This window comes from Sus scrofa, chromosome 16 (genome assembly GCF_000003025.6).
Source record: "Sus scrofa isolate TJ Tabasco breed Duroc chromosome 16, Sscrofa11.1, whole genome shotgun sequence".
NCBI lineage: Eukaryota > Metazoa > Chordata > Mammalia > Artiodactyla > Suidae > Sus > Sus scrofa.
The window spans coordinates 71,587,861-71,612,386 of record NC_010458.4 but is presented as its reverse complement, the minus strand read 5'-3'; the positions used below and the strand labels follow the sequence as shown (position 1 = coordinate 71,612,386).

The following is a 24,526-nucleotide window of genomic DNA, read 5'->3' as shown; positions in this document are numbered from 1 at the left end:
TGAGTGAGTAAAACTGAAGGCAAGAGGGAGTTCCCGTCGTGGCGCAGTGGTTAACGAATCCAACTAGGAACCATGAGGTTGCGGGTTCGGTCCCTGCCCTTGCTCAGTGGGTTAACGATCCGGCGTTGCCGTGAGCTGTGGTGTAGGTTGCAGACGTGGCTCGGATCCCACGTTGCTGTGGCTCTGGCGTAGGCCGGTGGCTACAGCTCCGATTCAACCCCTAGCCTGGGAACCTCCATATGCCGCGGGAGCGGCCCAAGAAATAGCAACAACAACAACAACAAAAGACAAAAAAAAAAAGATCAGGTACAATGAGTTCATGACCTATTAGTAAGCAAGAAAAAAAAAATAAGTGGCAGATCAATGCCATCGTTTGAAAAACTTGATTATTTTATGTGCATATGCAAATACATGAATTTTTAAAAATAGGGCTGAATTGCGAAGGGAAAAATAAAGTAGTGATTCTGTTGTGTGGATCAGGGAGAGATACCTAGAGGAGGTGGGCAGGTAAACAGGGTGTAATTTAGATATTCAGAGAGAGAGTGGAGGAGAGAAGACACTGCGTGTGGGAAGAACCGCAGAAGGAAGGGCTCAGTGGTAGGAAAGACAAGACGTGTGGGAGCAGTAGAAAGATGTTTTGGAGCACAGGACACATACAGAAGAGATGTAGAAGATGGGGCTGGAGGGCAGGTGGGGGTCAGGTCCCCCAGAGTCTTATGAGCCAGATTAGAATATATCCTGGGTCCATCTGGTCGGGAGACCTTGAAGATTCTCAAGCAGAAAGGGTATGCTCCTTTTATCAGTCGTTGCTTTGAGATAAGGATCTGGAGGTTCCAACGGAAAAGCTGAATTGTTCAGGTTTCACTAACTTGGTTGGTTTGGAGGAAGCTGCTCAAAGCTCAAGCTGAGATATCTCCTGCCACCTTGCATTTCTGCTCCAGGGCTCTGCCCTACCTGTTTACCACAAACATGAGGAACACGCAGCAGAATCCCAGCAGGTCCACAATCAGGAGGAGGAACATACTTGCACCTGGGTGTCGGGAGGAGAAGTTTATTTGTTATAAAAAGAGGGAAGGCAGAGAGAATATGGGGCCATCCATTGTGCTGGTGGTGGTAACTCCTGCCTCACCGCTCTTGCCAGAAAGCCCTTGCTATCTGCAACTATGGGTAAGAAGCCTTGTGGAAGCTGCAAGCTTCCTGCTGCTCAAGAAGAGGCAAGAATGTCCTGGCAGGCTCTTTTAACCTGTGTTCAAGTATGTTTCCAGGCAGAACCTCTCTGCCCAGGCAGTTATTGAGCCAAGGGCATGCTTTGGCCTCCCTATCCTATTATCCACGGCCCAGTCTCATCTGCTTGGAGAAGGAAGCCGCCTTCTGCAAATTCTGACTTGACATTCTGCTCAGGATTGGCCATCCTTTCTCCCATGGAATGAATCTGCTTCTTCTCTTGGCCCTCCAATCTAGGATCCACACAGAACAAGAGTGACCTTTTAAAAGATATTGGTTATACCACGCCCTTCCTCTGCTTATGATCCGCAGGGGCTTTCCTCTGCTCTTGGGATAACGTGCTGGCACAGGATTGGCTCCCGCTCACCCTTCCCTTCTCTCCTTCTGCATCTCTTCCTCCTCACTCGGGGGCTCTGCCAGCTTCTGGGGGACTCGGAGCTCCTCCCACACCACGCCTTTGGCTGATCCTATTCCACGCCTCTTCAATCCTTTTGCTCTTGTCCTTCAGATCTTGGCTTAAACTTCACCTCCTCAGACAGGTCTTTCCTACCACTCTGTAGTTACCCTAATTCATATTTATACATTTACTCATTTTATCATTTATTTTTTGTCTCTACTGCTACGTTGTGAAACTCCATCCAGGGATCATGCCTATTTTATTCACCCTTTTCTCCCTAACACCTGGCATGATGCCTGGTCTATAGCGAGCACCCAGTTGATACTTGTTCAGTAAGTGGATGAATGAATGAATACATGAATGGGATGCTGGCTTCTTAATGAATGGACTGCTCTTCTAGGATGTACACACAGGATCCATCTGAATTTGAGTCACTGTGTACTACTCAGGGTCATAAGCCATCTTATACTCTCCTGGGGCCTCCTTAGCCTGGCCCCTCCTCCTTTGAGCTTACATGACCCTTCTAGCTTCTCAACCCTGGCTGCTAAAGCCGGTGGAGTTGAAGGGCCTCCAGTGCCCACATCCTACACTTTGGTCCCAGGTGCCTTGGACCTAGGTCTTCCTGCTCAGGCTGGTCCACAACTAACAGGGCCAATAAGGGTGAGTAAAGATGTTTGCAGAGTACCCCAAATCACACACTTCCACCATCACACCCCACTTTCAAAATCTCTATTCCAAGCATCTCATTCTCTGAGTGCTCCCACTGAACCACCTCAGAGCTGCTCGTTTGCAGACTCTACCAGATCTTTGACCTCATTAGGGTCTCCAGTCTACCGATGCTACTCTGTTACATGTCTACTGTTCTTTGCCTCTTAGAGCTTCCTCCCCCGCCCTTTTCTTGTCTTTTTAGGGCTGCACCTGCTGCATATGGAGGTTCCCAGGCTAGGAGCTGTAGCTGACAGCCTACGCCACAGCCACAGCAAAGCCAGATCTGAGCTGCCTTTGTGACCAACACCACAGCTCACAGCAACGCCAGATCCTCAACCCACTGAGCGAGGCCAGAGATCAAACTCGCAACCTCATGGACACTAGTCGGATTTTTTACCGCTGAGCCACGATGGGAACTCTGCTTCATTCCCCTTTTGACCCAGTGTTTGGTCACTCACTGCACAAACTCTCATCATCCCTTCTGTCCCTCCTCTGTGTGGTGTCCACCTTTCTAGCCGCAACACGGACTGGATGCCCCTTTGGCTCCACTTGGAGACTACACTCCAGCAGTTGTATGTGGTTGGAGAACAACAGGCAGATTTGCCATCTGGCCACATTTTAAATTTATGAACACAGCCTCAGGTGGGTCCTAGCACTGCTGGGCAAATCTACTCCTTGTCTTATGGACGCTGCCTTTTCACTCTTCAAGGCACTATTTCCTCTCTCTCCTCCTGAATCAAATGTCCATTACTCTCCCTTTTCACTGTCCACTGATGACATTTTTCTTATTTCACTGAGAAAATAGGAGCAACGAGAAAAGAAGTTCCTTATCACCTAGCCGCTAAATCTACCCACTGACCTGTATCTGAATCCATAGACTAGGCTGCTTTTCCACAGAAAGAGCTGAGCCAGCCTCATCCTGTATTAAGTCCCTTGATCTTGTGCACTGGATCTCATCCTCTTTCTCCTACCTACTCAAGAGCCTTCCTCCTGCTATGATCCTTCCCTCTCTCGTACCGCATCAAACGTTCCCCTTCTACGGAATCATTCCCATGAACATACAAACACACCACAGTACCTTTATTTCTTTCTTTAGTAGTTATTTTTCTATTTTTACAGCCGTACCTGTGGCATATGGAAGTTCCTAGGCCAGGGGTTGAATCAGAGCTGCAGCTGCTGGTCTAAACCAGCCACAGCAATGCCCGATCCAAGTTGCATCTGTGATCTACATCACAGCTTGAGGCAATGCTAGATCCTTAACCCACTGATCGAGGCCAGGGATCGAATCTGCATCCTCACAGACACTATGTTGGGTTCTTAACCCCGAGCCACAACAGGAATGCCCAGCACAGTACCTTTGATCTCACCTCTCTGCTCCCTTTCATGGCATCCTCCTTTAGAAAGTTGTCTCTGTTTCCTCTCTCCAGTTTCTCATTTTCCATTCCCTTGTATCTACCTCAGTCGACTTTGATCCTTGTTACATCACTGAAACTGCTCTTGCCAAGGGCAATGATGCCTCCCGTTGCCAAATTCAATGGCTGAACCTTAGCCCTCTTCTCACTGGTCTTGACAGGAGTAGAAATTTCAGTCCGTTTTATACTTAGAATTTCCCCCATCGTGCTGGGTAGACACTAAGATGCCACCTCCTATGCCACCTCATGGTATTTATGCCCTTGTTTATTTCCTCCTCTTGAGTGTGGGTGGGCCCTGTGCCTACTTCTAGCTAGTAGAATGTGGCAAAGATGATGGGATGTTACTTTCATGACTGCATTATGTCATATAAAATTCTGTTTTAAGAGCAGGCTCTAGAGACTTCAAGGTCTAATTGGCTTTAAAGGAGTGGCCAAGTTGGGAGGCCTCAGTCCTACAACAGCAAGAGAATTTATTGTGCCAAAAACCTGAGTGAGCTTGGAGGACTATTGCCTCCAGATGAGACTGCAACCCAGCGCCTACAAGCATAAGGCCCAGTTAAGCCGCGCCTGAACTCCTAACCTATAGAAACTGTGAGGCAATAAATGTGTCATTTTTTTTTTCCTTTTTAGGGCCACACTCTCAACATATGGAGGTTCCCAGGCTAGGGGTTGCAATCAGAGCTGCAGCTGCTGGCCTATGCCACAGCCACAGCAATGCAAGATCTGACCTGCATCTGAGGGAACCATGTATGTTATTTTAAGCTACTAAGTTTGCGGTAATTTATTACATACAAATAGGAAACTAATATAACCGTGGAACTTTTTTATATGGTTGTTAAGTTTTTTCCATAATGGCATCTTACACTGTATTTAAAAAAACAACGCGGGAGTTCCCATCGTGGCGCAGTGGTTAATGAATCTGAGTAGGAACATGAGGTTGTGGGTTCGATCCCTGGCCTTGCTCAGTGGGTTAAGGATCTGGCGTTGCTGTAAGCTGTGGTGTAGGTTGCAAATGTGGCTCGGATCCCGCGTTGCTGTGGCTCTGGCGTAGGATGGTGGCTACAGCTCCAATTCCACCCCTAGCCTGGGAACCTCCATATGCCATGGGAGTGGCCCAAGAAATGGCAAAAAGACAAAAAACGAAAACAAAAACAAAAACGCAGACACAATTTATTTGCATAATAGGAACCACTCTACACCATCATATGGCAAATTGTGATCGCAGAACCCTAGGGTAGAAGTGAGAGGGGGTCAGAGGAGAATCCAGAAGTTCTCACACTTCTTACCAAGTATGACTTTGAGCAAATGCCTCTGTGCTTCTGAGACTCAGCTTCTCATATATAAAAGGAATGGGTCATAGCAGACTGTCTCAAAGAAACTCCAAAGTTTGGCATATAATGATTCTGTGGCTGACTGGGGGGCCATCTGCTCACCTTTGGAGGGAGGAATGTGGCTCAAGCAGGGAAAAGAACTCACATCACTGAAAGATCTGGGAGCTGAATTTCCTCCCCTCCTAGTGTCATTGATCAGAAACTCAAACTCAGGTGGAAGGGACTTGTAAATACCTGGCAAGGATAGCCTCACCCTTCCCTTTGGGCTCCTACATCGATGTGTTTTTTTTCAGTGGCAACAGGGGGCCCCCTCTCTCTGCTAAGCTTTCCCAGGTCCTTTGTTGCCATTGTGAGGTAATCCTGAGGTCTGCCTGCCCTACAGATGGGGCTTAGTGATTTCCCTCCAGATCTCTTAGAGGGGTGGGCCCAGTCCTGGGAACATTCCTCATTCAACGCTGCCTTCTCCGGCCTTATTTCAGGAGGACCTATCAGCTGGTGCTGTCTTGTGTTGAGCTTGAGATCAAGGAAGGTGTTGGCTGAGTAAGAGATTAGGGGAGGGTCTGAGGGTGAGGCAGAAGCTGGAAGCTGGTTTCAGGTAGATCAGAGGCTACTTCTTTGAGAACCTAAGCCCAGTAAGCTCTTGGAGGGTTTTCACTACACAATCTTACTTTAAAAATTAATATTCACATTTTAAAAATGATTCCCATAGTTAACCTCTTAATTTTCTAAAACCAAAGGATTTTGGTTAAAAAAGCTAGAGTTTCCTTATTGGACCCTCTCCATTCCTCCTTCTGGGGCTATCTTTCTAAAATTAATTTTTTTTCATTTTTAAAGTTTTTGTTTGTTTTGTTTTTCTTTTCAGGGCTGCATCTGTGGCATGTGGAAGTTCCCGGGCTAGGGGCTGAATTGGAGCGGCTGTTGCCAGCCTACACCACAGCTGCAGCAATGTGGGATCCGAGTCACACCTGCGACCTACACCACAAGTTGCAGCGGAGCCAGATCCTTAACCCACTGAGTGAGAATAGGAATCAAACCCACATCCTCATGGAACCAAACTAGTCTGGTTCTTAACCCACTGAGCCACAATGGGAACTCCATCATTTTTTAAAGTTTTATTGAAGTATAGTTGATATACAATACTGTGATCATTCCTGCTGCACAACAAAATGATTCAGTTATAAACATACACACATCCATTCTTTCTCAGATCTTTTCCCACATAGGTTATCACAGAATATTGGGTAGAGTTCCCTGTGCTAAACAGCAGGGTCCTACTGACCATCCATTCTATATATTACACATTGCATATGCCAATCCCAAACCCCTAATCCATCCCTACTTCCACTTGTCCCCTTTGGTAACCGTAAGTTTGTTTTTGAAGTCTGTTGGTCTGTTTCTGTTTTGTAAATAAGTTCATTTGTATCGTTTTTTTTTTTTTTTTTTTTTAAACTTTTACAGTAAGATGCTGCCTTTATTTTTATTTATTTATTTTTATTTTTTTGGTCTTTTGTCGTTGTTGCTATTTCTTGGGCCGCTCCCGCGGCATATGGAGGTTCCCAGGCTAGGGGTTGAATCGGAGCTGGAGCCACCAGCCTACGCCAGAGCCACAGCAACGCGGGATCCGAGCCGCGTCTGCAACCTACACCACAGCTCACGGCAACGCCGGATCGTTAACCCGCTGAGCAAGGGCAGGGACCGAACCCGCAACCTCATGGTTCCTAGTCGGATTCGTTAACCACTGCGCCACGACGGGAACTCCTGTATCGTTTTTTAAGATTCCACATATAAGTGATATCATTTGATGTTTGTCTTTCTCTCTATGACTTACCTCACTTAGTATGATAATCTCTAGGTCCATCCATGTTGCTGCAAACGGCATTATTTTATTTCATTCTTTGTTACAGTTGGGTAATATTCCATTGTATGTATGTACCACATCTTCTTTATCCATTCCTCTGTCAGTGAACATTAGGGTACATGTATCTTTTTGAATTATGGTTTTCTCCAGATGTATGCCCAGGAGTGGGAGCACTGGATCATATGGCAGTTCTATTTTTTTTTTTTTTTTTTTGTCTTTTTGTCTTTTTTGTTGTTGTTGCTATTTCTTGGGCCGCTCCCGCGGCATATGGAGGTTCCCAGGCTAGGGGTCCAATCGGAGCTGTAGCCACCGGCCTACGCCAGAGCCACAGCAGCGTGGGATCCGAGCCGCGTCTGCAACCTACACCACAGCTCACGGCAACGCCGGATCGTTAACCCACTGAGCAAGGGCAGGGACCAAACCTGCCACCTCATGGTTCCTAGTCGGATTCGTTAACCACTGCGCCACGACGGGAACTGCGGCAGTTCTATTTATAATGTTTTTTTTTTTTTTTTTTTTTTTTTTTTTGGTGGGTGGCATGCCTGCCAAAGTTCCCAGGCCAGGGATCCATCCTGCATCACAGCAGTGATGCAGGTTGACAATGCTGCAGTGACCACACTGGATCCTTAACCTGCTGCACCACCAGGAAACTCCCTGTATTTAGTTTTCTGAGGAAACTCCATACTGTTTCCCATAGAGTTTGTACAAATTTACATTCCCAACAACAGTGTAGGAGGGTACCCTTTTCTTTACACCCTCTCCAGCATTTATTATAATTTATAGATGTTTTCTGACTGGTATAAAGTGATACCTCATAGTGGTTTTGATTTGCATTTCTCTAATAATTAGTGATCTTGAACATCCTTTCATGTGCTTTTTGGCTACCTTTTATTATTTTTTGTTATTGAGCTGCATGAATTATTTGTATATTTTTGAGATTAATCCCTTGTCAGTTGCTTCATTTGCAAATATTTTCTCCTATTCTGTGGGTTGTCTTCTCATTTTTCTATGGTTTCCTTTGCTGTGCAAAAGCTTTTAAGTTTAATTAGGTCCCATTTGTTTATTATTGTTTTTATTTTCATTACTCTAGGAGATGGATCTGAAGAGATATTGCTAAGATATTGCTGTGTTTTCCTCTAAGAATTTTATAGTATCCAGCCTTATGTTTAGATTGTTAATCTATTTTGAGTTTATTTTTGTGTATAGTATTAGAGAGTACTAATTTCATTGTAATTAATTTCATTCTTTTACATGCAGCTGTGCAGTTTTCTCAGCACCACTTATTGAAAAGACTTTTCTCTATTGTATACTCTTGCTTCCTTTGTCATATATTAGGCTTATTTCTAGGCTTTCTATCCTGTTCTATTGATCTATATTTCTGTTTTTATGCCAATACCATATTGTTTGATGGCTGTAGCTGTGTAGTATAGTCTGAAGTCAAAGAGCCTGATTCCTCCAGCTCTGTTTCTCTTTCTCAGGATTGTTTTGGCTATTTGAGGTTTTCTGTGTCTCCATACAAATTAAAAATTTTTTGGTTCTAATTCTGTGAGAATGCCATTGGTAATTTGGTTAGTGTTGCACTGAATCTGCAGATTATCTTGGATAGCACAGTCATTTTGACAATACTGATTCTTCCAATCCAAGAACATGGTATATCTTTCCATCTTTGTGATTTTTTTCAACAGCATCAGAGTACAGGTCTTTCGCCTCCTTAGGTAGGTCTATTCCTAGATATTTTTTTTCTTTTTGATGTTATGGTAAATAGGATTGTTTCTTTAATTTCTCTTTATGATCTTTCATTGTTAGTGTATAGAAATGTAACAGATTTCTGCTCATTAACTTTGTATCCTGCAACTTCACTAAATCCATTGATAAGCTCTAGAAGTTTTCTGATAGCATCTTTAGGATTTTCTATGTATAGTATCATGTCATCTGCAAATAGTGACAGCTTTACTTCTTTACTTTTTCTGTAATATCTTTGCCTGGTTTTGCTATCAGGGTGATGGTGGCCTCATAGAATGAGCTTGTGAGTATTCCTTCCTCTGCAAGTTTTTGGAATAGTTTCAGAAGGATAGGTGTTAATTCTTCTCTGAATGTTTGATAGAATTTGCCTGTGAAGCCTTCTGGTCCTTTGCTTTTGTTTGTTGGAATTTTTAAAATCACAGTTGCACTCTTAATTTCAAATGCCTTTCCAAATCCTACAATCATATTCACCTCATGATTACTCTTGTTGATATAATATTTGTATGTGGATGATTTCTTACCTTTACTATGTTTTTACCAGTGAGCCTTCTCATTTGTAATTTTCTTATGTCTTTGCTTTTCTGCCTAGAGAAGTTCCTTTAGAATTTGTTGTAAAGCTGTTTTGGTGGTGCTGAATTCTCTTAGCTTTTGCTTGATGTAAAGCTTTTGATTTCTATATTGAACCTCAATGAGAGCCTTGCTGGGTAGAGTATTCTTCATAGCAGGTTCTTCCCTTTCATCACTTTAAATACATCATGCCACTCCCTTCTGGCCCACAGAGTTTCTGCTGAAAAATCAGCTGATAACCTTATGGGGCATCCCTTGTACATTATTTGTTCCTTTTACCTAGTTGCTTTCAATATTTTCTGTCTTTAATTTTGGTCATTTTGATTAGTTTGTGTCTCATGGTGTTCTTCCTTGGAGGAACTATATGGGACTCACTGCTTCCTGCTCTTGAGTGTTTCCTTTACCATATTAAGTAAGTTTTTATCTATTATCTCTCGCCCTTTCTCTCTCTCTTCTCTTTCGAGGTCTCTTAGACTTCCCTCATTTCTTTTTATTCTTTTTCCTTTATTCTGTTCTGCATCAGTGATTTCCACCAGTCTTTCTTCCATCTCACTTATTCATTCTTCTGCCTCATGTATTCCGCTATTGATTCCTTCCAGTGTATTTTTCACTTCCGTTATTATTCATCTGTTCTCTGTTTGTTCTCTAAATCTTCTATTTCTTCATTAAACGTTTCTTTTAATTTCTTGATCTTTGCCTCTATTTCCCCCTCAAGATCTTGGATCATCCTTACTACCATTACTCTGAAACTGTTTTCATGTAGGCTGCCTATATCCACTTCACTTAGTTGTTCTTCTGGGGTTTTGTCTTCTTCCACCATTTGCAGCATTCTTCATTTTTCTGACATTTCACTTTGTCTAGCTTTCTATGTTTGTGCTCTACTTTTTGCAGGCTGCAGGATTGTAACCTCCCTGGTGAGTGAAGCCAGTCCAAGGGCTTGCACCGTCTTCCTGATGGGAGGGACTGGTGCCTGCATCCTGGTGGGTGGAGCTGGGTGGAGGAGTGTGATTAGAGGTGGTTATGAGCCTATGGAGGACTTTAGGCAGCTGGTCTGCTGATGGGTGGGACTGTGTTTCCACTCTGTTTGTTGTTTGGCCTGGAGCTTCTCAGCATTGATGCCTGTACAATGCTGAGTGGGGCCAGATTTTTTCCAAAATGGAAGACTCCAGGGGAGCTCATGCTGATGATTATTCTCTGAGACCTCTGCTTCCAGTGTCCTTTCCCCACAGTGAGCCACAGTCAACCCCTGCCTCTCCAGGAGACCCTCTAAAATCCACAGGCAGGTCTGGTCCATATTTTTATGGAGGCCCTGCTTTGCCCTGGGACCCAGTGCATATGAAACCTTGTATGTGCCCTCCAAGTGTGGGGTTTCTGTTTCCCCCAGTCCTACAGAGCTTCTGCACTCAAGCACTACTGGTCTTCAATGCCAAATGCTCTGGGGGCTCCTCTTCTTGATGCCAGAACCTCTGCTGGGGACTCTGATGTGGTTTCCAAGTCTCACTCCTATGGGAGAGCCTCTACAATACAGTTTTTTCCAGTCTGTGGGTTGCTCATTCAGTGGGTATGGGATTTCCTTATATCACGAAAGAGGCCCTTCCACTATCTCGTTGTGGCTTCTCTCTCTTTGGTGTAGGATATCTGTTTTGGTAGCTTCCAATCTATTTTGTCAATGGTTGTTTAGCAGTTAGTTGTGATTTTTGGTGTTTTTGCAAGAGGAAGTGAGCTCAAGTCCTTCTACTTCACCATCCTGTCTCTTCATTCTATCTTTTATTAAAAATTTTTTTCTTAATGAATTTCATTATATATTTAAAAAAATTTTTTTGGAGTTCCCGTTGCGGCACAGTGGAAACGAATCCAACTAGGAACCATGAGGTTGTAGGTTCGATCCCTGGCCTCGCTCAGTGGGTTAAGGATCTGGCATTGCTGTGGCTGTGGCACAGGCCTGCAGCTATAGCTCCAATTTGACCCCTAGCCTGGGAACCTTCATATGCCATGGGTGCGGCCCTAAAAAGACAAAAAAATTTTTTTTTGTTGTTTTAATTCTGAAGTTTTCCATCTCTCTGTAAAATATACTTTAATATTTCTCAACTAATCAACATAATGTTAGACAAAAATATATACTTGTTAAACCTCCCCCACTCCTCTCAATATAATTACTTCACTGTTTTAGTTTTTTTTCACTCATCTCTATACCTTTTAAAATTATATAAGTGGGAGTTCTTTGATGGCCTAATCTAGCAGGTTAAGGGTCCTATGTTTTCGCTGCTGTGGCTCTGATTGCTACTGTGTGGTTCAGGTTTGATCCCTGGCCCAGAAACTTCCACATACTACCAGAATGGCAAAAAAGAAAGCAACAACAACAAGAGAGAACCTGTTGCAACTCTCATTGGAGTTCCCATTGTGGCTCAGTGGGTTAAGAACCCCACATAGTGTCCATGAGGATGCGGGTTTGATCCCTGGCCTTGCTCAGTGGGTTAAGGATCCAGGTTGCTGCAAGCTGTGCGGTAGGTCGCAGATAAAGCTTGGATCCTGAATTGCTGTGACTGTAGCATAGGCCTGCAGCTATAGCTCCAATTTGATCCCTAGCTGAGGAACTTCCATATGCCACAGGTATGGCCCTAAAAATAAAAATAAAAATAAAATAAAATAAAATAATAAAAGCACAAAGATAAACATCTTATAAATTATAAGTACTATTTGTGTTGATTTCCTATTGCTGCTATAGCAAATTACTACAAATCCTGTGGACTGAAACAACACAAATTTGTTAAAGTCCTAGAGGTCAGAAGTCCTAAAATCAAGATGTTGGCAGGGATGCATTCTGGAGGCTCTAAGGAGAATCCACTTCTTGCTTTTCCAGCTTCTAAAGGCCTGCCACACTCCCTTAGCTTGTAGCTCCTTTCCCCATCTTCAAAGCTTGTAGAGTAGCATCTCTCTTCTCCCATCTTCCTGCTTCCCTCCTATAAGAACCCTTGTAATCACATTAGGCCCATGTGGATAATCTAGGATAATCTCCTCTCTCAAGATCTTTAACTCAATCACATCAGCAAAGTCTCTTTGCCATCTAAGGTAATGTATTTACAGGCTGTGGGGATTAGGACCTGGACATACTTGAGGGCCATTCTTCTGCCGACTCTACCATACATCCCAGTTTACCTGGAACAGTCCCACTACGTGCCAGGTGTTCTGCTGTAAATATTAATTCAGATCCTGTTGTTCTCAAAAGTGAACTTGAACAAAAAAGTATGCAAACACCCTACTGATCCAATGTTTCCCAATCTTTTTTTATATTATAGCATATGTGGAAAAAGATAGCATTTTATAGATCCTCAAGATAAAAGAATAAGCCTGCTCATGATCAGAAGTAATTGTCTCAGAAGTTCCAGCCACTTTAGCACCTACCTGGCTGCTCCATGAGGCAAAAGTACCAATATCTCAGCACCTCTATAACCCATTCATGGTATCCCATTGACCAACACACATCATTGGGAAGGTCTTCCTTACACTAAAGCAAAATAATATGTTTGAAAGCCTGTTCTTTTGATGTGCTCCTGTGTGCGTGGTATTTGACTCTCAGGAGTGTACCTGGTTTCTCACACATATGCCCTGATGCTCCTGCGTGCAGTTAATTCAGGATGTCAGACATCCTTTGGCATCTTTTCACATGTGCCCTCCAGTTTTGTGTCCTTGCAGAATTCCCCATAGTTTACACACTCTCTCAGGCATCAGAGTGTTGGTGTTGGTGGCAGAGCAGTTCCATTGGATTTTTTTGGTTGGGCTTTTCTTTATAGACTTGTTTTTTAATGGCCACATTTGTGATATATGGAAGTTCCCACATCAAAGACTGAATATGGGCCACAGCTGTGACCTACACCGCAGCTGTGGCAATGCCAGATCCTTTAACCCATTACACCAGTCCAGGCACCAAACTCATGCCTCTGCAGCGACCCATGCTGCTGCAGTCAGATTCTTAACCCATCGTGCCACAGTGAGAACTCCTCTGGTTGGGCTTTTGGACAGCTCGCAAAATTTTTCTTTGGGCCTTTAGAGTGCATAAATCTCTTTGCAACACTTAGAAAAAAAAACAACAACAAAACTTTAAACATACTGTTTACTACAAAAATACTAGTGGTAAAACACTGTATCATCATTACCTCCTTTCTAGTCATGAAGTCACAAGAGCTTGGCTCAGAGGCACATTATAGTGTGTGGATCTGGCACCAGCTCTTCTAGTATCTGAGCTGCTGTTTGCTCCCTTAGTGGGGTCCTGGCTTTAATGGTTGCTTTTCATTTCAACTGTGTTACTAGTTTACTGTACAGGATGCAGTCTCCTTAGTTACGAGCATGTCATATCATGATGGTGTTTAGCTTTCTTTATGGCAATTTATCTCTTCTAATTTCCATTCCAAAATTAAGGATTTTTAAAAGTTAACGTTTTGGCACTTGTGCCACCTAATGAATTATTGCATTATACTGTTTGGGCTGATAGAATATTTTCAATTATGCTACTAGAGCTAAAAAAAAAAAAAACTACTCTAACCACCCACCGAAGTTCCATGTGAACAATGGCATTTTTCTCTGGCGTCTGACAAAGGTGGGCAGGCACTTTTGTGTCTCAGCCCAGGGGAAGCATAGCTTACAGTTCATTCTCTTGAGCACTAGTCAGGCTATTATGGGAGACCTCAGGAAACTTTAAATGTGGGTGGGATTCTAAACACTCTAAATTCTGTATATGAAACAGAACTTTATTAATATTTTTATATCATACTTTCTTCATGAAATTCAGATGTGTATACAGAGACTGTGTTGTTCTCTCTGGATTTTTGGGGTTTTTTTCCTTAACCAAATGTGCTCATTCTACGTGCGCTACTTTGTAACTTCTGTGTGATGCCAGAGCCAAGGCTTTGGAAGCCAGACCTGAGAGACACATGGCGTGTGTGACTCTGGGTGCATGGCTCCTCCTCTCCAGGCCTCAGTTTCTCCGCTAAGGATGAGAGGTTGGACTCACTGACCTGAGCGGGGCTTTCTAGCTGTGATAATCTACGGAGTTAAAGGAGGCTTGATGGAAGAATCTCTCCTTCTCTTTATGCTTAGGGATGTAAAAAGAAGAAAAAAAAGCAAACAGGAAGGAAAAGAAACAACTAAAGGAGAAGCAGGAAGGAACAGATACGTGTTGATAAAAGAAGGGGAGAGGAAGGAAGAAGCAAGATGCCTAGACTCACAAAGCGTGAGTATGAACTTAATTTATTAAAAAAAAAATTAGGTTTCAACTCAATGTTTTTTTAAAGAACATGAGCTCTGGAGTTATCCTGAGCTAGACTCCTGGCTTTATCACTTAAATCTCATGTGGCTTCGGGCATGGCTTTTCTGTCTCCTTGCCTCAGTTTCATCTGTTATGTGGGATTAAAAATAACGACCTAGGGTTTGAGGGGAATAAATGAATTTAAAGCACACAGCAAGCACTCAGTGAATCTGAGTTCTTCCTATCATTCTTCGCTTTTCCTGGGGTTCCTCCGAGACACTGGGGACAGGAATTCTCCTTCCTTTAAAAGGTATTTGTAGGCCCTCCTGCCCCTTCCTGTCCTCGTGAGGCTGAACAACCCCAACCCCTGAATGAAGAACCCAGAGAGGCGAAGCAGGCAAGGTCCCCCATCTAACCAGATCTGCCCTCCAGGTCTGTCCCTCAGTGTGGACAGTGACAGTAATGAGGACCACCTCCTGCACAGGTTTACTGATCTCCAGGGCACCAAAAGCTCTGACACCCATTGACCCTCTTCTAGCTGAGAGAGGAGGAAGCAGAGGTTTCGGGAGGTTAAGCCCCAAGGGGTCATGTCACAGTCATGTGTCCAGGGCTCTGGGAAGCTGGAAACCAGTTTTTCACCCCACGACCTGGGGAAGGATCTGCTCAGCTTCTTCTGCATGGGCTCTGCCCTTTGATGGCATTCCCCACTCTCCTGCTTCACGAACTGCAGGTGCTGGGGAGTGGCGGGTGTGGCGAGATGGTTAAGTAAGTGATTGCTAGACTTCTGGCTTCAGTGCTGCTCAGCCACGTGACCTCAAGTCGTGTTTTTAACCTTCATAAAGCCCAGTTTCCTCATCTGTAAAATGAGGGTAATGCCTCATGCCTAGAATGAGAAGCTGAGACATGGTTTCTTAAACATGCGATCTACGGAGGGCGTGTTCTCAGGAAAAGGGGTGTGAGGGAAGCAGAAGGGAAGAAAAAGGGGAAGGTTAAGTGAGGCTGCAGTCTCTGCCAGAGACTAGCTTCGGCCTGAATCCCATGGGGAGCTCTGGAGTACAAGTTGCATCAGAGAGCTGGTCCCACCTTGAGATAAGGGGACTGATTTTTTGTTCCCATCTCCCTGAACTAATTGCCTCTGGACTGCATGTACCCCATCTGTCATACGGCATGAAGGAAATGGTTCAGGGATTCAAGGGATCATGAAAGAAGAGATGGAAAGAAAAAGAAGAAAGCGAGCAGGACTCATATGACATAAAATCAGTAGACAGATGTTCGCTTCTTCTTATACAAAAGGCTACATCACCGTTCTCTTCATTTTTTCCCCTTAAGAAGATAACTAGAATTTGCTTCCAAATAATTTAGGGTGCAGGGGCACTGGGTGAGAATAGATAAGCGGGGGTGGTATGGGGTGTGTGTGGGGGGTGTTGGGCCAGGATACAGATAAACAGTATTAACCAAGAACTCTCTCCAAATAGAGTTGGTTTCACTCCCACCACCCAGACAAAGCTGCTCATTTTTTTTTTTTTTTTGGTTTTGTTTTGTTCTTAGGGCTGCATCTGCGGCACATGGAAGTTACCAGGCTAGGGGTCTAATCGGAGCTACAGCTGCTGGACTCCACCACAGGCATAGCAATTCAGGATCCGAGCCTCGTCGGCAACCTACACCACAGCTCATGGCAAGGCCGGATGCTTAACCTGAGCAAGGCCAGGGATCAAACTCCCAGAAGTCCCAAGCTACTCTTTCAAACCCCATCAATGGTCACTTTGCTAGTTCAATGATCAGTTTTCAGACCTCTTTCTATGTAACTTAATTAGTAGTTCTGACATCGGTAGTCCCCACCATCCTTGCAAAACTTCATCCACTTGGCTTTCGGAACAGCACCACTCCTGATTTTCCTGCTAGCTCAGGGCCCATGCCTTTATGCTTCCTTTTGCTTGCTCCCAATCATCTTTCTGTCCTCACCTGGAACTGATGTTCAGGCTTCCTCTCATCTTTACTTGCACTTACTTCCTTGGTGAGCTCATCTAGTGTCTCTGCTTAACTACCACCAAAATGCTGACAACAGCCACATTTTTATCTCTAGGCTGGGCCCCTCTCCTCCCCACAACCATCCCAATGCCCACCTGACCTCTTCCTTTGAGTGTCTAACCATGCTCCCCACTCAACAGGCTCCCCTTGCTCTGCACAACACCTGCTGCTGCCACTCTTTCAAATCTAGTCAAAGGAAACTTTGTCTTTCCCGGTGCTCAGGCCAAAGCACTTGTCTTCTCTGTTTCACACTCCACTTCCTGTTCATCAGCATCTCCAACTTATTATAAAAATAATTTAGAAACTAACTGCCTTCACTGCTAGCCCTCTTGTCAAGCCATCACAATCTTCTCCTGGCTACTGCAACGGCCTCCCAACGGGTCTCCATGTTTCTGTTCTTGTCTATATCACCCCGATAGACAAAGTGTGCTTTTCTTGTCTTTTTTTTTTTTTTTCTTTTTAGGGTTGAACCTGAGGCATATGGAAGTTCCCAGGCTAGGGGCTGAATCAGAGCTACAGCTGCCGGCCTATACCACAGCCACAGCAATGCAGGATCTGAGCCGAGTCTGCAACTTATCACCACAGCTCTTGGCAACGCCGGATCCTTAACCCACTGAGCGAGACCAGGAATCTCATGTATACTAGTAGGATTCACTTCCACTGTGCCACAACAGGAACTCTCATCTTTTATTTTTTAAAAAAGTTAATTTTTTTTCCTTTTTTGGCTGCACCTGCTCTCAGGCCAGGGATGGAATCTGAGCCACAGCTGTGGCAATGCCACATCCCTAACCCACTAGGCTGGGCCAGGGATCAAACCATCAATGCCACAGAGACAAGATGGATCATTAACCCACTGTGCCACACAGGGAATTCCCAAAGCATCCTTTTAAATCCCAATCAGATCATAGCACTCCTCTGTGCAAGCTCTTCCAGGATCTTCCCATTTTTCTCAAGATAAAAGCCAAAGCCCTGAAAGTGGCTCACAGAGCACCATACACTCTTCCCCATTTGTTGTCACCCTGTCTTAATCTACTTCTCTTTCCCTGGCTCCCTCGGCTCCAGCCACATTGACCTCCTTGCCACTCTTCAAACAGGCAAGGCACACACACTCCTGCCCCAGGGCCTTAGCAGAGGCTATGCCCTCTGCCCAGAAGGTTCTCCCCAGAGAAGTCCACGTGGCCTGTTTCTTCACCTACTTTGGGTCCTTGTTTGCATTTCGTCTTCTCCATGAGACCTTCCTTGTCTATTTCAAAAGGGCGCAAGCCTTTCCCTCTGCCCCCAGACTCCCTCCTCCACTTTCCTGATTTATTTTTTTCTCTACAACAGATACACCTACAGACATGATATGTATATTATTCTTAGTTATTTCGTTGTCTGTCTCCTCCCACTAAAACATAAGCTTCACAAGAGCACGGATTTTTGTCTATTTTGTTCACTGTTTCATTCCCAGAGCCTGGCACAAAGATACTCAATAAATACTTATGGATAAAAAAATAAACACACTTCCTCATCCTTATCTTCTTTTATTTCGCTCTTAATTTCTGTTATTATACTTGAAATTATGCTTTTAATTTAATTTAAAATTTTAATTTTAAAATACAAAATTCATCCTTCAATTTTTTTCTCAGAATATTCTTTTTTAATTTTAAGTTATTTATCTTTTGCTTTTTAGGGCTGCACCTGCAGCATATGGAAGTTCCCAGGCCAGGGGTCAAATCAGAGCTACAGCTGCTGGCCCATGCCAGAGCCACAGCAATGCCGGATCCGAGCGGCATCTGCACCTACACCACAGCTCATGGCAATGCCGATCCTTAACCCACTGAGTGAGGCCAGGGACTGAGCCCACATCCTCATGGATCCTAGTTGGGGTCGTTAACCACTGCGCCACGACAGGAACTTTCAGAATATTCTTTTTAAAACACATTTTTTATTTCACGATTGCAATACCTTGGCTCGCTGACAGTTTTTAGGGCAGCATTTCTCTAACACAAGGGAGCACCAGCATCTCCTGGAGTTCCTGCCGCAGTGAGTGTGGAGCGGGACCCTAGAATTTGCATTTTTCAGTAAGTGCCCAGGTGATGCTGACACTGCCGGTCCAGGTACCACAGTTTGAGTTTTTCTGTTTTGCATAGTCTCTTTCAAGGAGCTTTCATGTGTTTGGCATTTAATTAGTCTCCTAGTTTTTATCTTGGAGGCTTTTCTCAGCTGTCTCTCTAAAAGTTTTAAATTAACGCTCACATATGTTAATTGCCCAGGTAATGGCTTTTGCCATACCCATTAGCCTCAGCGGCCACCATCCCACTCAAGATGTAGAGTGTTGGCATCACCCCCCACAAGCTCTCTCACGTCCCTTTGCAGTCAATCCCCACCTCACGCATTCCAAGCAACCACTGACCATCTTTCTGCCACTAGACGAGTTTTTGCTCCTTCTCTATGTCTATATAAACCGAGTTACCCAGCATGTAATCTTTTACGCCTGGCTTCTTTCACTCAGCATAATGACATTCATCCACATTTTCCCAGGTACCAGTAGTTCCTTCCTGCCATACAGAGCTCCGTTTGTTTACCCATTTACCTGCTGAGAAACACTTGAGTTGTCACTACTTTAGCTTTATTAAGCTGTTTGCTGTGAACACGTGAGTAGAGTCTGCAGTCGATCACAGCCAGGGCTAGGGTGAGGCAAGCCAGGAAGCCTAGGTGACAAAATTTAAGGCGGTCCTCACTCCTGTGTATGTCGAAGTGCCAACCCTGCATCTGCACATCCCCGAGAGTGAGTCCCTCCTTAAACTGTCCACCCAATGTAATTTAATTTAATTTAAATATCCACACCATGGACCTCGGTGTGGATATGCTTCTGTTTTTCTTGGTTAAATACCTACAAGTAAAACTGCTCCATCAGAGGACAGGTATGTATTTAACTTTATAGCAGACTGCCAAAGAGCTTCCTAATGGGGTTATACCCTTGTACACACCTACCAGCAGTGGATGAGGGTCCTGGATGCTCCGCATCCTCACCAACACAGGTATTTCCAGTCTTTGCTTCTCTGTTGTCACAGACGGATTGCTCCAAACATGGCTTATCATTGCAATTCTTTCATCATCCTTGGCTTTCCTGATCTAAACCAGATTCAGGAGAGTTTGTCTTGCTGGTCTTACTGAGCTGCCCCTGCCTGTTGTTGCAAAAAAAAACAAACAAAAAAAGGGATGCCGCTGTGCAGCTCTGAGGGAGCTCTTCACCCGCAAGAGGAGAGTTTTTACTGATGCTTTTCTGAGATCTTCCCCCTACCCCTGGGTCCCTTCAGTGAGTGAAGCGGTCTGATCTCAGCTGCTTTTGTTAGCTCTTACAGGAAGGTATTTTGGTATCTGTGGATTCTATTTCTCTTGTGGCGTTGCTGTAAATAGAAGTTTCAGAGTTTTTTCCTTTTTTGCTTTTGTATCGTTTCTAACAGTAAAAGAGTCAAAATGCTTATTTACACATCCATTCTGCACTGGAAATCTGGGTCTGTCTGAGTAAACAGTGGGAGCAGAGGTAGAGATTTGTATATTGGGGGAAAAGCTATCTGGGAAAGTTAAGGAGACGCTATTGTATGCTAATTTCTAATTAGGACTGCAGAATGATAAAACCGATAGAGTCCTAACAGTATCTGCAAATGGTGCAGCCTTCTTTTCAAGGGACTCTCTAAAAAGGGTATGGTGGTCAGGTCAAAGGAAGAACTTTATCTAGTTAATGCATCGCAGGTGCAGGTGGGGGAGGCAAGTTCCCACTTGCATCTGTAATTCCAAAGGGGAGCTGCGTGATTCTCATAAGCTCTGCTTTCCTGGGATAAAACTTTAGGAGTTAAGGAATCAATGAAATTCGAGGTCTGGAGGTGACCTAAAGGGGGCATTCCTTGACTGGAGCTCAGCAGCATTCCAAGGACAGCTCCTGGCCCTGAACAGTTAATGCACTGGGGAGTTCTTCCTACGGATGCAATGAACTCATTTGTCTTCATATTTTGAGCATGAATCTACATTCTTTTCTCTTTTGCTGGTGAAATGAACCAACTGTCGTAGATTTTAAAAAACATATGTATAGTTTATAGAACATGGAATTCCCATGGTGGCTCAGTGGTAACAAACCTGAATAGTGTCCATGAGGATGTGGGTTTGCTCCCCAGCCCTGCTCAGTGGGTTAAGGATTCAGCATTGCCGTGAGTTGTGGTGTAGATGCGGCCTGGGACCTAGCGTTGCTGTGGCTGTGGTGTAGGCCAGCAGCTGCAGCTCCGATTCTACAAAAAAAAAAAAAAAAAAAAAAAAAAAAAAAAAAAAAAAAAAAAAAAAAAAGAAAAGAAAAGAAAGAAAGAAAGAAAAAAAGAACATACAGAGATTTTAAACATACATACCTATATAAAGTAACATGTTTATGGAGCCATACAAACAGCACAGACAGGCCTTCCTGTTGTGGCTCAGCAGAAAAAAACCCAACTAGTATCCATGAGGACGCAAGTTTGATCCCTGGCCTTACTCGGTGGGTTAAGGATCCAGTGCTGCTCTGACCTGTGGTATAGGTCACATATGCGACTCAGATCTGGCATTGGTGTGGCTGTGGTGTAGGCCAGAAGCTGCAGCTCCGATTCGATCCTTAGCCTGGGACCTTTGATATGCTACAGATGCGGCCCTAAAAAAGGCTAAAATAAAAGAAAACAGCACAGATAGTAAAAAGTGTTAAGCAAAACAATAACTACTGGTATTTATGATCCTAAATTTTAACACCAGGTATCTGCACATGTCTATATAAAGATATTTCTATAAATACATAGGGTTTGGAGGATAATACATGCTGGTAACTATAAATCTTTGGAGAGGAGAATAAATTTGGAGAAGGGGAATTTCCACTGTTTATACACTTATTTCTACACTTATACATTGCCTAATAGCTCTAATAAAATATGTTAATGTTTTACTTATACAATTTAGTGAATATTTTAACAGATTTATTGAGGTATGATTTACATACAGTAAACTGCACATATTTAAATTTCATAGCTTTCAACATATATATTCGTGCAACCATCACCACAATCAAGATAATATATTGGTCACCTTGAAAGTTTCCTTATGCCCCTTTCTAATCACTCTTTCCTCTCCTGGTCTCCTCATCCATTCCCAGACAACCACTGCTGTGCTTTCTGTCAGTGTAGATTATTTTAAAATTTCTAGAATATTGTATAAACAGATTCTTTTTTCTGACCTCCCCCCTTTCACTTGGCATAATTAAGATTTATCCAGATATAATTATTTTAAGATTTATCCATTTGTAGCTGTAGCAATATATTTCTTTTGGCTGGGTAGTTAATTTTCAAAAGTAAAATCTGCTAAGAGGAGGAAAGAGAAGCTTAGATAATACATACACCTCAAACATACAGAAATGTTGCCATTCATTTAAAAAGGTTACTTGGGAGTTCCTGTCGTGGCGCAGTGGTTAACGAATCCGACTAGGAACCATGAGGCTGGGGGTTCGATCCTGCCCTTGCTCAGTGGGTTAAGGATCTGGCATTGCCGTGAGCTGTGGTGTAGGTTGCAGACGCGGTTTGGATCCCGCGTGGCTGTGGCTCTGGCATAGGCCGGTGGCTACAGCTCCGATTCAACCCCTAGCCTGGGAACCTCCATATGCCGCGGGAGCAGCCCTAGAAAAGGCAAAAAGACAAAATAATAATAATAATAAAAAAATAAATAAAAGGGTCACTTAAATTTTTAAAATAGGAGTTCCCATCGTCCTGGCTCAGTGGCAACAAGTCTTACTCGTATGCACGCGGACTCAGGCTGGATCCTGGCCTTACTCCGTGGGTCAGCGATTCAGCGCTGCTGTGAGCTGTGGTGTAGGTAGCAGATGCGGCTCGAATCCGACACGGCTGTGGTGCAGGCCGGCAGCTGCAGCTCCAATTGGACCCCTAGCCCGGGAACCTCCATATGCCACAGTGAGGCCCTAAAAAGACACACACACACAATTGTAAATATGTTTAAAAAGAGTGTTGCCTTACCTCACAGTTCTGTGTCCGGTCGCAAGCTCCCGTTTGTGTAAAACGTCTAAAAATCTGACCAGAGGAGATTTTTTTTTAGTGTACTATTTTTCGATGATAAAAGCAACAAGTACCCATTGAGACGTGTTAAAGAAAAGGCCGCGGGTGTAAAACGGAGCAATCTCTCACAAGCCACAGCTCAGGGGACGGTGCTGCGACTCTGGACTGGCGGCAGCTGCTCGGATCTCCCACGCCCGACTCGGTCCCCAGCCACATCATGCTGCCTGTAGGGGCAGCATCCGGCCGCGAGGTGGCGGTGCGGAACTGAGTTTCCGAGCCCCGCGAGAGGAAAGCAGCAGCCTCGCGCGGGAGCACGTGACCCGGCTCTCGGGTTTGGGCGCCTGGGTCACGTGATGGGGCCCGGAAGCGGCTGCCAGGGCAGCCGGCGGTGGAGATGGCAAGGGTTCCACGCTGAGGCAGGGACAGGTGGGCTGCTGGGCTGAAGCAGGAGCCAGAGCTCAAGTCGGAACCCCGAGCGGTGAGTCCGTGCACGGACGGGCTGGGGCTGGCGGCGGGTCAGCGCCTTTGCTGAACCCATGTCCCCTTCCTCCCCGCGCCGCAGAGGCTTCGGGTTAGACACTGACTGGCCGACTGGCCTGGGCTGCGGGTCCGAGTCTCCTCGGCTCCCCGACCGCAGCTGCGGTGTGGTGCATACCCCTCCGGGAGAAGGGGAGCTGGAGAATCCCTTGTCCTTCGCGCTCTTCTCCCATGACCTCCCTGACCTGTTTGACAGGTGTGGAAACAGATGGGAAAGATTACCAAACGACCACAGGGCTTCTGCGGAGGTTCCTGGAGGGGTCAGGAGGTCGCGGTCAAGTGACCTGCCCGCTGTGGGAGTCCTGCTTGGAACTTGCTAGTAGCGGGTCTTTGAGTCGTAGAGTAAGGAACCGCAAGGACTCTGGGAAATTATCTTTTACAGCCCCCATCTAGGGCTCTTGCGGAGATTGAGGTCTAAGGAGTGGCGGTTGCCTACGGTCATGCAGTGAGTTAGTTGCAGACGTGCGACGAGAAACTAAGTCTCCCTGAGCTCTAGCGGCTCTTTGCTTTTCACTACCCTGCCTCCTGCGAAAAACTTAATAGGTGAGAAGTCACCGTACCCTTTTGTGTCCCCTTCTCTTTCATTCCACTCCCCTTTTGTAGCTCTTCGTTCTCTCTCGCTGGGATCCGGCTCTGGGTGTGGTTCCCTGTTTTCAGTATTCAGGATTTTTCTGCAGACTCATCATTCAGTAGGTTCTGTTTCTAACCGTCACGCAATTTTGTGTAAACCATCCCAAAACGTGAAATAAGAGGCGGAGTATGCTCCTGGGAGGGGTAGGTGGCTCCCAGCTCTGGTTGTGAAGAGCTCTGGCATTAAAGACTGTCAAGACCTTTGCTTTATTTGTAATGTAGCTTGTCAGATTCGAAGAATGCTGGTTATTCGGATGGATGTTTTGCAGTTATTTGAGGCTTGCTGAAAGTAGATAGTGTGAGGTAATGGAAAGAACCGAGATTGAAGAATCAGGAAATTTTCTTCTAGTTCTGACCGTTGGCTTTGCAACCTTGAGTGACTCCCATCCTTGCCTGGGTGTAGGTTTCCCAGTCTGCACAGTGATGGGGTGGAATCTCGAAGGGCTCCTTCTGCTTTGCCATTCTTTGCATCTCAGGCTGTTTGTTTTCTAATCAGAAAGGTTTTTTCTTTCCCCTGTGTATATTAGTATCTGTCTGTAATAAGGCTTAATACAGTTGGCCAGGAGGCAGTTTCCCTTCTTGTTTGTGGTTGCCATGAAATCTACCTCCTCTTTCTTCCTATCTCTGTGTTATGTCTAAGCTTAATGCTGATAGCTGAAAATGATTTTAACTTTTATTATTTTAAATATGATCAAGGCCCTCTTTGAATTTTGTTGAGAGCCTAGGCTATAGTAAGTAACTCGTACATTTACTGTGTGTGTTTGTGTTTTTTTGTTTGTTTGTTTTAAAA

General features: G+C 44.6%; 1 protein-coding gene and 2 long non-coding RNA genes across 6 annotated transcripts in view; 1 reads left to right on the top strand and 2 right to left on the bottom strand.

The window, feature by feature from the left end:
• The window catches only part of LOC110257327, a 33,155-nt gene extending 12,468 nt beyond the window's left edge, over nucleotides 1-20,687 (bottom strand). For both annotated transcript variants that reach the window (XR_002339801.1, XR_002339802.1), the window contains exons 1-2: nucleotides 20,630-20,687; nucleotides 19,487-19,680 (exon numbers count right to left, since the gene is read on the bottom strand). This is a non-coding gene — a long non-coding RNA (uncharacterized LOC110257327). The remainder of the gene's footprint in view (nucleotides 1-19,486; nucleotides 19,681-20,629) is intronic.
• LOC106506564 lies at nucleotides 20,747-24,194 on the bottom strand. The gene is made up of 3 exons (XR_002339800.1): nucleotides 23,667-24,194; nucleotides 22,531-22,584; nucleotides 20,747-20,778 (listed from the first exon to the last, which is right to left on the bottom strand). It is a non-coding gene; the product is annotated as an uncharacterized LOC106506564 (long non-coding RNA).
• Nucleotides 22,855-24,526, top strand: part of SLC36A1 (solute carrier family 36 member 1) — a 48,887-nt gene continuing 47,215 nt past the window's right edge. Inside the window, exon 1 of one of the 3 annotated variants that reach the window (XM_003134140.5) lies at nucleotides 22,855-23,047. The gene's annotated coding sequence lies outside the window, so the exon portion shown is untranslated. Of the gene's footprint in view, nucleotides 23,048-23,385; nucleotides 23,650-24,526 lie in introns of those variants that run through there. The other 2 variants (XM_021077073.1, XM_021077072.1) reach the window with 2 other exon arrangements.